Below are 13540 nucleotides of genomic sequence, written 5' to 3'. Positions count from 1 at the left end.
TGCATAAGCTCCTAGTCCACAAACTCTGTTTCTGATCACTCCTGACCCCTGCTCCCTTCATCACACCTCCATTATCCAAGGCTGGCAACTCTTTAATACATCTCATCCTATTCTTGCTAAACACACTCAATCACAGTAAGCTTACGTATTTCCCAGATGAAGTACAACATATGGCTGAACAGGGGAGAAGCTTTCCCTTCCAGCACTTGCTCTCGAGCTCCGCAACTCAGCTCTTCCTTCAGTGCTTTTGCAAGTCTGAAGCCCTGCTTCTGCCACTACTTCCATGCTGGCACATCCCATGTGGATTTATTCCAGGATTTATTTCATTTTGGCAGAAAATATTTATACCAAAACATGAGAAATATCTCATGTGTCTTGTGTCTAGGGCTTATCTACAAGGCAAATGGGTGTATACAGTGTCATACTATTATAAAGAATAGTTATACATGTGTAAATCCCTAGACACTTTTGAAAAGCTCTCCCTTTGTTAGCTCCCTCTTACATCACAAAACTTCAGCCACAATTACGGGTAAGTTTGTTCATGTGCAACTTTGAGCCTTTTAAGGCTACTGAAATCCCCTGAAATATTTATGTGGCTCAAGTGTTACTCAGAACAATTAGTTCACTGTGTTTCCTCCCTAATCAACATTTTCAATAGGGAAAACCAGTTAACATTACAGAGATCTATAACCATGGAAATTTATGAGGCATACAAGTATTGGCAAAGAAAAAAAATAATCCTCTGAGGATATTTCATCTGCCAGTATTATAGCAAGATGCAGATGGCAGGGTGCAGAGTCAGAAACCGTTCATAAATAACTTGATACTTACACCACTACCGTGAGGCACCCACACACCCCAGACTCCTTTTTGCAAGGCCTGGCTATTTTCTGTCTATCCCAATGCACAGGCCATCTCCCAGTCTCACTGTGACACCTCCTATGCATATTTTTAAGCATCCTTGTCTAATAACCTAAATATATTTCAATTAGATCTCTCAGAAATCAATTAAACAAAAGGTCTGTGATTGAAATGTCATTAGGAACCTGCATCAATATCAATTAATGACCAACAGATACACAATTTACTGAAATACTCTAGGAAACAAAATCTTCTGTATCTGACACAAGAGTGATGAAAATTCTCACTTTATATTGAGGAACAAAGAAATGCTCTTGATTTCCATTAAAGCCTTCTCCTGTCCTATCCTGTCCCACAGTCCTACCTGCATCCTACTTCCCAGGCTTCAGCAGCACAACTGCACAAGCAGCTGCACCCACAATAGGTTTTTCTACCACAGCAAAGTTTTAAAACTACATTCCACCTGCATGAAAGGTTAATGACTGGCTTCATCACTCCAACAAAGACAGCTTGATGAAACTTATATTCAGCCTGTGCTAACTGACAGAGCACCTGGAGGTATACAAATGCACATGCCATTAAAATCACACAAAAGGGAGTATTTTTGCACACACACACACACAATCTCTCAAAGACAGGAGATGGGATGACAGGTGTAAATTTTAATGGAGAAGGTTCATATATATATGCTTATAGGTCACTGGCCCATTTAACAATTCTGTTTTTCTTCCCTCCACCATGTTTCTCAACTCAGTTTACAGTGTCACTCACCATGATGTACACAAGCTTGTGCTTGTGACCCTGAGACTCCCCCTCACTGTCCTCATTTCCTCAGCTCTAAAGCAGACAACAATTTCCTTCGCAGCAGCGTGATGAGGACCAGCCATGTCTCATCACAGCTGATATAAAACCCTGACTGAGCCACAGAGGTTAAGCCAGCTGATGACAGCCAGCCTTGGTTCCCTGATCAAATTCAGAGTCCGTCTCACTCCAGTCTGGATCATACTGCTGGAGAGCAATGAGACCTGAAAACAGACTTCTTGCAAAACAGATTAATTGAGGGAGGTAATGCTCCCTTGCTTTCCTCCTCCAGCAGGCAACTGTGCTGTGCCTCCTCAGCGTGGGTCTCAATTGTGGCAAGGCTTGGTCACTGCTGAGCCCCTCCCAGCACCTGCCCCTCCTGAGGCTGATGTCTGTCCCGCAGCAGCAAGCGGAATGCAGCACAGCCACTGCCAAGGTGCCTGTCCCAAGACCAAAAAACCTCCCTGCAAGAGCTTCCATTCTGCTTTTGGTGAAAAGGAGACTGAGGCAAAGGATCTTCAAACACTGTGTTCGTGAATGCTGCTCACAAGCAAGTCATACTCACGCTCCAGCAGGTGGCAAGTGCTTCATCAACACTATAAAATTAATGGTTAGCTCTTGACTCTCAAGCTGAAATTGTCTTTATTTGTTTATCTAAAGTCTATAGGACAAGTGCCATGTAAATACACATATTGCACAAATCTGTTTTTTCTTATATAACTAATCTACTTGCAAAACAGAGAATACATAAGCAAACACACTCAGATAAACTACTTGCGAAATAGAAAACGTTGCCATTTTACCTTAGGTCTTGTTATACCTCTCCTCAGCTCAGCCTTGCTAGCACAACTATTCCCACTGCAAACTGCAGCTTTAGACAGATCTGTGCGGTCTACTGCACTGACAAACAGGTAGTCCCTATATGGTGTAATCAAATCTGTGATTGCGTGAATAGTAATACAGCCAAAGCACACACCCACAGCTCACAGCCTCCAAAACTGCTTCAGGGACAGCAGCCACTTCAACAAACACGGAACCCTTTGGAACCTACGTTACACAAATCCTCCATCACATCCTCTTGGGTGACAGTCTGGAAAACATCACTAATAATACATTTCAGACTTTTAGGAAAAAAATCTTTTCAGTCTCAAAAAATGGCTTACAATACCAATAGTCCAGCAAGTCTGTTGTAGGCAATGCATCATTCTTAGCCAACTAATGAGAAAATGGACCTACAGGGAGTGCGACTGCTTTCCCCAATTAGGGTGTGTGCACAAACTAGTCTTTCTTGCTCAGCACATCCAGTCTCTGCACTCAGAGCCAGTTAAATAGCAAAAGGAGTCATATTGTGCTTTACTGCCTGCAAAACTGCAGCGCCAGCACAGGCACATGTGCAAGGCTGGGTTTCATGCCTACTTACACGTCAACAAAACTATTTACCATGCTGTGATTTCGAGAGCCATGGCTCCAGTGATGTGCTGGAAGTGTACGGAAAAGGACAGAGCTGTCCAGAATCACAGATGCCATTGTTGTTATTTATGTCTATGTGTTAATGCTCAAAAGATAACACAGACCAAAGCAAGGGAAAAGGCAACACAAGCTTTTCAGGGGAGGTAAAAATCAACTGTTATAGTTGAAAAAAGGCAGATGAATCTTGAAGCATGTGTGTTCTTCAGGTATAAAACTAAAAATTAATATAGAAGCACATGTTTAATAGAAAATTGTACTAAGCATTGTATTACAGCAGTCACTACCCCAAAGAGCTGTACCTACTTCAACAACAAACACAGAGGGCATGGGACACACAAGCAGAGCAAACACTGCACACAGCAATGGTGGCGAGTGTCTTTATGAAAGATTATTTTAATTCAATTTACCTGTTTGGTCACGTGCTAACAGTTACATGACCTTAAGAAGTTAACATTTTCCAGATTTGCTCACTTGGAGCTGATAGCAGACTCCCACATACCAGCCACATACTAGCCACATACCAGCAGCACAGCAGGGTAACCAGACCCACTAGCTAGCACCAGGGCTTCTGCACCAGGGCTGGTGGAAGAGGCAAAGAAAATGGCCAAACCTAGAAAACCACATGTACTGAGGGCTGGGTGCAGGCAAGCAGAGGGGCTCCTACAGCCAGCTGGCAGCCTTGACAGGGATGGATGAAACCCAAAAGCAAGCTGGGCTTCTGCCTGCCACACACACCCAGAGAGCAGGGCGAGCAGCCCAGCTGGGAACAAGCCCTGCGCACACACCACAGATGGACATGCTTCTTCAATGCACCCTCTCACACTGGACTCTGGGGAAGTATATTCATATATCCAAGATTCACAACCCAACACCCTACCCTGCAAGCTGGGACCCACAGCCTCTCCTGCTGAAAGCAGGCAGGAATCATGCTTGCAACCAGGAGGAAAAGGCTGCTGCGGCGCTCTTTCTTACAGCAGTCCCATGCACACAGCGCTGGGGTGCAGTCCTTCCCACAAAGGTTTAACACAACGCACAAAGGGCCTGTACAGGAGGGACGTGAAGCTGGAACAGACCCACAACCAAGAGAGATTCGAGATCAGCAAGAAAACGAAGGCAAAGAAATTAACAGTGCCTTTGTTTTTTTTATCCAGACCAATGTTTTGCATGAAACATGGTGTCACACACCTAAGTAACCTCAGGTAGGCTTGCACGTCTGCCTGCCTCAGAAGCAATCAGTAAGTCCAGAACAAGTCATGTCATAGCACTGGGAAACCAGTTACACGCACGTCTGGTGGGTTCACCCTGGTCTTGGTATCCAGGAGACCCCAGGCTGCACAGCTCCACGTCGGTGGGGCACCAGAGAGAGAATCATCCTCAGGATTGGTGCCAGGGAGAAGGCAGCACTACAACCCAGCCACATTTGAACATTTAAGAACAAATTCGATTAGGATCCCAGACCCCAATTACACCAGCCTAGCAAGTGTCCAGCAAAACCACTTTTCTCCCCATGGGGCTGTGATAAATGCCAAGGCAGTTCTGCACTACCTTTGTTTCTTATTTTATTCCTCTGGCAGGATTTTCAGGAGAGGTTTGTCTACATTAAAAGCCTGACGAATAGAAGGGTGGGAAAGGTCAGCGTGTGAAAAACTGACAGTGCAGACAGCAATATGATGACATCGTGACCCTGGGACGCTGCCAGCAGTGCCTGTGCAGCAGCCCTGCCACATTCAGCCTGGCCTAGTTCCAGAAGTGAGTTTCTTTACCAAAGTCCCTGTACTGGTAAAAGACACTGCAGTGCATCTCATGTCCCCAGGGAGAGAGATCTTTCTTGCTTAAACATGGTACTGGGGAAAAATTAAAATAAAATCTTTTAAAATAATGTATCAGAGGACAGTGGAGCTGCACAGATACATATATAAAGACAGGTATTTTCCTCTAGAACCTGTATTCTAAACATTGGTAAGAATAATTCTGAGGACTCTGTCAGAATTCCTAGGAAAGGGAAAAGCAGCCTTTTTGCATGGAAACAAAGTACATGTTTATTCAGGAACTGAGACTTGTGTAAAATCACGTTTCAGGCACACTTTCCATACCATCATAAAGCAGAAAATCAATACAAATATTCACTCTATTTATTCTCTCCCCTACTAGTAAAGTGAAAAACATACCATGTGAAATAAGAACTCCTCCTACCAGTCTCCATCACAAAGAGGCTCTATGAAAAGGCTATCATCACATTTCATAATCCCCATTGCTAGATTTTCTCAAAATATTGGAGGAAATAGAGTCACAAAATACACAGCCGAGTAAATTCTACCTTTCCTGGCTACTGTCAGCAGAGCTCCCAGTCTGGACATGCCACTGCATAGACAGGCACTGCCTTGCTGAGCTAGGTGAAAAAAATCTGAATCATTTATTTACACCTCAGTAGTAGGTATAAATTTTTCTAGATAGGAAATTCTTTTAGGTTGGCAGTTTCATTTACCCTTTTCAGTAATTGTCAAGAAGTTGCAATCGTGACCATGGTTTATTTTAATCAAGTAACTGACATAACTGAAAACAAGCAAATGCCTTTGACCAGCCTTCTGAAATTGTATCAGGAAGAGAAAGCCACCAAACAATAACCACCGAGAAGGCAGGAGCTCATAAAATGGTATACTCCCTATCACTAGAGTGCCTTGAGCAACCTGACTGGCTGCACAATGTAAACAAAGCAAACATTATATGAGTACTAACATAAAAAGAAAATTCTTCTCCAACTGGACAGGCAAGATTAAATGTTTATTTCCTGGACAGAGACTACTCTGTCTGGACAGTCTCTTAAATAGCAACTGGCAAATAACTTGAAAGCTTGTAAAACACATAGCTCCTGGAAAAGTTTTAAGATGCAGAGTTGTGCCTGAAGGGAAGCAGCGTAACTCCCCATGGCAGAGCTGCCACTACAGAATACACCATCCCTCCTATCCTGCCCAAGACCAGCACTGGGAAAGTAAGGTGAACATCAGATGGTGGGTTGCCTACAAACCTCCTTACTCCTTATCCCAAGTTAACTGCATAAACAGCTTCTGGAGCAGAGGTTCACACTCTGATTTTCAGAATTTTTTTTTTTTTTTTTTTAAACTGTTAGTCATCAAAAAGCTGTAATTGCACCAGGCAGCTGTGGCTCCACGCCAACTGGCAGCCTGTCTTCCACCATGGGACAAATACACCACTGCTGATGTGACATGCAGCACGTTACACGCGGCTGAGCGAGCCAGTGGCCCATTGCTACAGGCTCCTACACCGCAGCAGTGTGGCTACAGCACCATCAATACTTGATCCAGCTTGGCTTCCTACCCCAGTTTCAAAGCAGTCCACAGAGCGTTAGCTCACAAGCTTCCAAAGCAGCACCAACATGTACTTTGCCTTCCTTCTTGGGATCAGCCTTAGCTCTTAATGCTCTGCCACTTCCGAAGTCATATGCCACTCATGAGGCATGGCAAAGGACCAGCGTGGTTTAATATTCAAGAGAAACTACCAGGTCAAGGTTCTCTGTTTTCCTTTGTCCCGCACAAAGTGGTCTGTGATCAGATCAGGCACAGAGCCATCAAGGTAAGGAACACGGCCGTGCAATGCAGTGCACGCAGGCTTACTTGCTTTTTCCAGAAAACTGTAATGGAGCCTTTCCCTGCAGTGCTGCTCTTGGTGGAAAACCACCCAGGGATTTAGCTGCAGGCTATTTTGTTTGCTCTGTGCCTTTATCCCTCCACTATCTGATCACCCTTCAAAGGGAGGCTGCAGCTCAACCCCAAATTTACCTTCCCAGACCCCGTTGCTAGGTGAAATGTGTGGTCACAGGGTACCTATTGCCCAACCAGCCTGGCAAGAACCCAAAGGCTAAATTCATATTTGCTGTCCTTGAAACACCCTAGTATTTAAACATCTGCGAAGACCTTCACCCTATCTCCAGCTCCTCCCTGGAGAAATACAGAATTCAAGGCAAGTGCTAGATTAGCCCGCAGAGCCTAACACTCACATCACGGATAAAGGGTCAAAAATTTAATGTTCATTTCCTTTAGACTTTTATTCTCTTTTCAAATTGCATTAATAATGCAGCAACCTCTTAATGTGTCGTTACCCTCAATCGTTATCTAAAAAGGATTTCTTAGGTTACTTCAGTTATCTATATTTAAATTGGCCCAATCCCAATGAAAAAAAGCAGCTGTGCAACAGCCTCAAATCAACAGCAAATAAACAACTAGCAAGCCTCTGAAATCAGGAAGATTGTAGCATTGGAGGAACCACACAAATGAAATCTGACTTAACTGAAGTGGGAGGGGGTTCTCCAGGCCACTGAAGCCCTCTCCATTAACGCGAGGCCATGCTCCCAGGACAGAACCCACGTCCCATTTACCCGTAAGCCCTATGGCCAAGCCTGAGAAGATGCGACTTGACTTACATGGTATTTTACAACTTCCCTGGGCGACAGCAAACTACAGAAGCACCACTTCAATATCTCCAAATGATAGAAATAAAAGCTAAGTAAGTGTCTTTCTGCACCACGCAGAGACAAAGAAAGTGTCAGTTTGGTTCCTCTCACAGACACACCTCACAGCTGCCACCGAGGTGGGGATGGTGCTCTGAGGTGCCCCCTCATGACAGAGCAGTTCCAATCTCTGCATGGTCTGTTCCTTAATGTCTTTTTTTATTTAGTAACGAAGCTAAGGGGAAAAAAGCAAAGTCTTCCTCCAACGTGATCATGCTTGTGCCTGTTTACAAAAACCAAGAGGCAGCTGTTTATTCACAGAAAAGGGAGACTGTGCAAGAAGAAATGCTGCAACAGGGAGAGTTCAACGCCATGTATGCAGCACTGCCTTTGTTACCTGCACAGACACCAGTCACTGCCTTGTTCAGTGCTCTTCCTGGTAACAAGGGTTATATCACACAAACTACATCCACACCCATGTCATGAAAAAGGAGAACAGGCACAAAGAAAAATCCTGAAACGGCTACCTAGCTAGCAGAGGTTGGCTCAGCGGAACAGAACTACGGAACTGAAAGAGCAGAGAGCAGCGCAAGGCAACCGCTGCTTCAGCCGGGCTCTGAGTGACCCCCTGCAGCCCCCAGAGACCATCGGGACCGGCAGCCACGAACGGAAACGAGCAGAGATCAGCGTAGGAGGCAGAGGAAATGGAGATTACTGATCTGTGCAGAGGGCTGCCTCGGACATGAGGAAAAAACAATATTAGACTGAGATAGAAGGAATCAAAACAATTGTCTCTACCCTGCCCGGAGAGAAAAGAGAAAGCAGTTAGTCAGATGAATGCTTTCTCTTTTTCATTTTATCTGAACTACACTGGGGAGTGATACATCATGCAAACCCAAATTACCACTCTGCATCACTTGTTTCTCTACAGTGTTTCAGCTGTTTCTTTTTGTTTGGCTCTCCACATCAACCTGTTGCAAAAAGCAGGATTTGAGTTTTGGGGTTTTTTAAACCGTTGTGCAGAAAACCCTCCAAACATTCCGTTTAATTCCTTTTTTTCTTCTCCAAGATCGCCACCCCTCTGCTGTGCAGTGCTGTTTCCAGCCCTGCTGCCTGCCAGCCCCCAGGAGAAGGCAGCTCCCAGCCCCACAGAAAGGCCATGAGCCCCACTCAGCACTGCCTCCATCCCCTCCCTTGCTCCAAGGCAGAAGTTAATGGGGTTTGCACTTTTCAAACTCAATTCTTCCCTTTAGACTCTGTTAGAAACCTTCCAGACGAGCAGCAGATTAACCATCAACTCTCCTCACCAACATCCAGAATGTTTATCAACATGGACTTGAAAAGTTACAATCTCATTACATTTTGCTAATGATGATCATGACCAGTTTCAAGCCATTATCAGTCCCTACCAAGTCTACCCCATGAGCAGTGATCCAAAAATGGTTCCTGATAGAAACACAAGACAAAAATAGAAGAAAAGGTGAAATCCACAACAGCTTCCACCCTGAAGCCACCCTAGCCACAGCCAGCAGCTCTCAACCGTTTCTGCACCCTACAGCTCACCTACTGTGAAATGGAAGAAGGGGAAGGATTTCTTTACTTCTTGGTGCCAGGCTTAGCACCAAGAACAACCTTGGCCATTGCCTGCTGGTCCTTTCATCTAGAAATAACCCCCACACACCACATTTCTTCACCTAAAGAACCACATTTCATGTAGCGTAATACCAACACGGGCTGGCAGTTTGCAGTAAGGGAGCTTTACTAGCAGTAGATACATTCATATTCATGGTGCATTTAATTTTTCAAGTGTATATAAAGACTGGGTTCACCAGAAGTACACCACTACCCAAAAAGCAACAAACATAAGGCTGAAGTCAGCATTACTTGGCCTTATCTGGCTACTTTCAAACTATTTCTATGCCAATATTTCTGTGCTTACATGCACGCAAGTAAAGGAGGGGGATGACGCTGATCAAAATATCTACAACCATGGACAAACCATACTGACAGAAGCTCCAGGGAGCAGAGAGAGCAGTTGTAGCCAGAAGTGGGTGCATAGGACACAGGGGACAGAGAGGCAGCACAACCATGCAACTGGTTGTGTCACACACGGGTGTCACGACGAACGGAGGGCTGCAGGCTGAGTTCCAGCCTCAGCTCTACCCCTGCAAAGGGCCACTCGCAAGAAATGTGTGTTCTCTCCTTTTACACCCCCACACAGCATGTGAAAATTGCCAGAGAACAGTCATATCTTTCCTACATTTTTTCTGGCACACACAATTTTTTCTCTAAAAACCAGAAAATCTTCATACATGCATACTTCAAAAAAAAAAATCCTTACTACATGTTATTTAAGCCTCTTGAGATTTAGCAAGGTACTAAGCTGCATTTCTGAAAGTGCAAGCCCTCTGCAGCTACATTCATGGGACTTGCTATGTTCCATTATTAATAATCAACAGAAAGAAAAAAAAAAAAAAAAACATTTGCCAAATATAATACAATAATCAGAAGGTAAAGGTGAGGAACAGCAGTCAAAAAAAACCCTTTCTCAACCTCACAAAAAATAACCATCAGGAGGATCATGTCAAAGCTGCCTCAGAATTTTCTCAGACTCTCTAAGAAATCAAATCTGGCACCACAGAAGGTTTTGCAAACATTTCTCAGAAGTAGCTCTGCAGTTCCAGCAAAAACAGTCAGAAAAAACTTCAAATCCCCACCCTAAAAAACAAATTCAGAGGCATAGATCCAAAACTGAAGCTCAGAGGCTTCTCTACAAGGGCAAGAAGTGACATGCACACACATCCAACATGCAAAGAGAACGTAAAATAAAAGTTGTTTTCCCCAGTTTTAACGAAGTGGTAACTGCAAGAGCAAACCATTCATGCCGCAACAACAGACTCTCTAGCAAGACTCTATAAGAAGTTTGGAGGTATCCCTCTAAGCAACCAGTGCTACTAAACCTTTTTCTTCCTAGTGGGAGAAAGCTCTTATTTAACATGATTTTTCTCCTGATTTATAAAGTAAGCAATTCTGAGTGTAACAATGACACATCCCCAATTCCAAGAAGTGTTTTTTTTTTTTTAAAAAAAAAAAAAAAAAAAAAAAAAAGCGCAAGCAAACTACCCCCAGTATCTCAAGTGAAATAAATTCACCGCTACGGAGGAGGCGAGAGCAGAGGAGGCTGCACCTCCCAGCAGGCACACCCGGGGCGGCTCCCCTCCCCTGCCCTGCCAGGGTCCCAGCCCCCAGCCGGCCACGCCGGGCGCAGAGACCTTCCCGAGCTCACCCCCCGCCCCGCGCTTCCCTCGGGGAAACCCCCGACCAGCCCCGGCAGCGGCTCGGCTCGGCTCGGCTCGGCTCGGCTCGGCACCCCCGGGGCCGCGCCGCGCTCACCTCGGGCAGGAAGGGCCGGGCGGCCGCTGCGGGCCGGGCTGGCGGGCGGCGCTGGCGCTGCCGCGGCGCGCCCCGCGCTATAAGGCGGGTGGGCCGGGCCGGCAGCCCCGGCCGCGCCGCCCCGCCCCGCCGCCGCCTCCCCGGGCCGCCCCGCTCCGGGCCCCGCGGGCGGGCAGCGCGGGCTGCTCGGCTGGGGAACCGGAGCCGCGGGCTGGCGTCTTCCGATGCGTTTTACTGACTGCAGAGCTTCGCTTCTTTATGTTTCATTTCATGCCCCCCCCCCCCCCCCCCCCGCTCTGCAATGCCCACGGTGCACGGGCACACACGGCACACACGCGGGCTCTCCTAGTCACAGCCACGGAGACCTCCACTGTCGGCCACAGGCCCGTTTGTCAAAAAATAAAATTACAGTAACGAAGTGACAATGGTGTTCAAGAAGGGATGGTATGGCCAGAGAGCTCAGTAAAAACAGTTGAAGCTACAAAAGAAGACTTCTGGTAAATTTTCCCATATTTTGCAATGAGGAAGGATGAGGGACTGAGCTGTGGTGCAAGGTGACGAGAAAGCCCACACATGTGCTCCATAGTAGCATCATTCACATGTGTTTGGCATCTCCTGCGTGAGCCAGAGCTGCCACAACAGGGCCTGAAGTGGAAGCTGCACCAGGACAACTGATGAGACAGTACAGGACAGCACTGAGGACACACTCTGCGTTAATTGTCAAGGACCTTACTAGGAATACAAGAATCACCAAAATATGTTAGGGCAGTACCCATTTCCAGTCAGCAGAGTTTTAGCAATGCTCTCATGTGTGCAAAATTCTCCTAACTGGTAATAAACCACAGCATTTTAGAACATGGTTTTAAAAACAGTGCTTAGGCACTGAGTTAATTCTTTCTGTTTCTTTTCCCCTTACAGGTACCAGACAAAGCATGTCCTCATAATATTAGTGACGGGAGACAAGAAGTATACGCTCTTTTAGCCAACCATAATCATGTAAGAAACAGCAGTGTGCAACTTCTGTTACAACTGCCACAAACAGATTTTAGCAAGCCTTTTTTTTTAATGAAGAAAAATAAACGTAAGTCCTATAACACACAGTGTTTGATCTGAGACAGGGCATCTAGAAGAGGTCACACAATATGAAATAATGGGCTTCCTATGTCAGCCCCATGGTCGTCTTCCAAAGTACCTTACCTCTCTGTTCCACACAAGATCCTACCCCTTTGTAAGATACATAGTAATAGGACTGATGACTTCACTTGCTTAAAACATTATTTTTTTTTCCCTGGAAATCTTTTCTCTTTTGTTTTGTGTGGCAAAACTGACTGATTTTTTCAAGGTGGAGGAGGATGAAGGGAAAGCACTACGTAAGTGAGCACTGTTCAGAGCAAACTCCCCAGTCACACGGTCTGGAATTACAGCTGCACTTTCCTCAAAAGTTCAGCACTCGTGAGTCATCCTTCTTCCTTCTCCCCTCTTCCCAAGTGAAAATGCATGGCCTATGAGACATACATGACAATATATGGCCACAGTCGTGAGGTTGGTTTTCAACACTAGACTGTGGGCTTGGGGGACCCTCCATGTGAATGTGCATGTGTCCCCCCAGCTATCACAGTTAGGAAATGTGATTTTGCCTGCTGCTTTTCTCACCAGCTGCTGGAGACAACAGAGGTTCCAGCCTCCCCCTAAACTCCAAGTTGCCTCCCTCCCCTCCTTTCCCTCAGTACAATTTCTAAGGATCAGTTAATCATCTTCAGCACACGTGCCTACCTTGCTCTCTGTCCCTGGCGTGGGGTGGTCAGCAGCAGGGCAGCACAGGCTCCTTCCCAAGATGCAGGCAGGGCTGGGTGCCCTCCCCAAGGCCACTGCCAGCACCTCACAGGGCAGGAGGTGGTCTAGAGCTGTGGGGCTCTCCTGCCTCTCCTCTTTCCTCCTGGCTGGTCCCCTGCTTACTCAGACACAGGTCTGGGCTGTTGCAGGGACTGAGCACTCCTCTCAGCAGTCCTGACAGGGAAAAAACAGAAGGATTTCTTGATAGCATAGCATCATTATACCACTTTTCATTCATTTAAAGTATTCAAACTGCAATTACTTACACGATTTGAGTCAAGGAAATGAGTGTGTAGGGGGGAAATGTATCAGCTAATGTGATTCATTAGTAACAGTGGGTGATATACATCCCTGTGCAGCAGCAAGGATGAGGTGACTTGAACAGCTCTTAAATAACTAGATGGGTGCTGGTTCTTGACACAGGGCAAATACTGTCCACCTCTATTAGAAAAGCATAAATTAGTCTAGGACAGCTCCAGCAAAGGCAATCCTGATTACCAATTGCAGTTTCTGAACTGGTTTTTGGAACTGTTTATCTAAAAGATATGGCTGGCGCAAGTGCAAAGTGTAGGCTGGACATGAATGAACTGTGCCTGGAAATTAGAAGCAGGATCTTAATGATTGGAGAAATCAGATTGTAGCAGAGAATAATAGGAGGAAAATTACCCTTAACTCCTTGAATATGTGGCATATTAAGTATGCTTCAGTCCAGAGTAC

General features: G+C 45.7%; 1 protein-coding gene across 3 annotated transcripts in view; it reads right to left on the bottom strand.

The window, feature by feature from the left end:
• CARHSP1 (calcium regulated heat stable protein 1) overlaps positions 1-12898 on the bottom strand; it is a 37772-nt gene extending 24874 nt beyond the window's left edge. Inside the window, exon 1 of one of the 3 annotated variants that reach the window (XM_032983593.2) lies at positions 12764-12898. The gene's annotated coding sequence lies outside the window, so the exon portion shown is untranslated. Of the gene's footprint in view, positions 1-10990; positions 11043-12763 lie in introns of those variants that run through there. The other 2 variants (XM_042798710.1, XM_042798712.1) reach the window with 2 other exon arrangements.
• Positions 12899-13540: the final 642 nt, after the last annotated feature.

The sequence above is a fragment of the Tyto alba genome, unplaced genomic scaffold (assembly GCF_018691265.1).
Source record: "Tyto alba isolate M040663 unplaced genomic scaffold, T.alba_DEE_v4.0 Super-Scaffold_28, whole genome shotgun sequence".
In the NCBI taxonomy this organism is placed as follows: Eukaryota; Metazoa; Chordata; class Aves; order Strigiformes; family Tytonidae; genus Tyto; species Tyto alba.
Note: the sequence above shows the minus strand (reverse complement) of the source record. Positions and strands in the feature narration are given on the sequence as shown.